Below are 1,514 nucleotides of genomic sequence, written 5' to 3'. Positions count from 1 at the left end.
CGTAATGGAAAACCAAAAAAAGCGAGTAGACCCGAGGCGAGTCGAGTAGATACCACGCAGTGGAAAACCGCCACTAGTAAAGCCAAAAAGACTTCTTAGAAAACACGTCAACGATAACTTAATAACAGTATTTAACTCTTGTGTCGTTCCCACCTTGTAGTTTTTCTAACGTTGTCGTCTTTTCGGTTGCTTTTTTTTTTTCACTGTTGTTTTAGTTAAATTTTTCCTGATCTTCTGACGTCTTTTGCCCACGTTTTTGAAGCAATTTCCGTAACTTTTGTCACTCTCTTGTCTTCTTGTTCTATCACTTTTTCTCCAAAGGCTAAAAAATTTAATAAAACCCAACCAATTCAATAAAAAGTACTGAGCTGATCTTCTATTTTACTTGTGAAGAGTAACGTTGTATGGCACTATCCACGTTATTATTATTTTTTTTTACAGTTTGGTTGGAAGAAGCCCAAACTTCTGATAGAAACGTGTTGAAAATGGGTTTAAATTAAACAAGAGGGTTAATCTATGATGGAATGTGATGTTAATTTATATAACACTAATTTACAAAACATGTACACAGTGATATTCTTTTACTTGCACTGTATGTCTTGTTTTAAATGTACGTCAAATTCTGTTTGCTATTTTTTATGTATACATGGTGTGATTGTTACGTGTGGACCACAGGAGAGTAGCAGCTACATTGTTAGCAACTAATGGCGATCCACATAAAAAAGGAAAGAAATGGTGCATTCAATTGCAGCTCGTAAACTTTGAGAAACTGTTGTTGTAAAGTACCCTTCTGCCTTCTAGTGGCTGTTATTGTGGCACTGCCGTGACGGCTGAAAACTACATCTTGGATTCGAAATCGGGGATTGAATTGAATCGTGAGCTTAAAATCAAAAGGCCAAAAGATTCATGATCAGCTTTGGTCCCCCATGGCAACGACGTGACAGCAAACGTCACGTTTATCCATTGAATGGTGGATCTGGAGAATCAGGACACCCCTAATCGACAGATCGAATTCAATAAAATCCAATTCAATTTTATATATAGTATCAATTCATAACAAGAGTTATCTGGAGACCCTTTACAGAGAGAGCAGGTCTAGACCCCACTCCAGAATTTACAAGGACCCAACAGGTCTAGTAGTTTCCTCCAGAGCAAGCAACAGGGCCACAGTGGAGAGGAAAAACTCCCTTTTAGGTAGAAACCTCGGTCAGACCCAGACCCAGACCCAGACCCAGACCCAGGCTCAGACCCAGACCCAGGCCCAGGCTCTTGGTAGACGGTGTCTGACGGGCCGGTTGGGGTTAAAATGAAGAGTGGAATTAACAAAAATAGAAGAAAATAGTAGTTTGTGGTAGTTCTTTGTAGTAGTTCATGGCATAGCAGGGCACTGTGCAGCATTACAAGGCACAGCAGGACGTAGCAGGACGTAGCAGGATGTATCACATCGTAGCAGGACGTAGCAAGACGTATCACATCGTAGCAGGACGTAGCAGGACGTATCACATCGTAGCAGG

The 1,514-nt window shown here is 40.8% G+C and overlaps 1 protein-coding gene across 5 annotated transcripts in view; it reads right to left on the bottom strand.

Annotated features, from left to right (window-relative positions):
• pkn1b (protein kinase N1b) overlaps positions 1–1,514 on the bottom strand; it is a 35,176-nt gene that overhangs the window by 25,969 nt on the left and 7,693 nt on the right. The gene's annotated exons all lie outside the window — the stretch shown is intronic.

The sequence above is a fragment of the Etheostoma cragini genome, chromosome 15 (assembly GCF_013103735.1).
Source record: "Etheostoma cragini isolate CJK2018 chromosome 15, CSU_Ecrag_1.0, whole genome shotgun sequence".
Classification (NCBI taxonomy): domain Eukaryota; kingdom Metazoa; phylum Chordata; class Actinopteri; order Perciformes; family Percidae; genus Etheostoma; species Etheostoma cragini.
The sequence above is the reverse complement of the archived record's forward strand: the minus strand, read 5'-3'. Positions and strand labels throughout refer to the sequence as shown.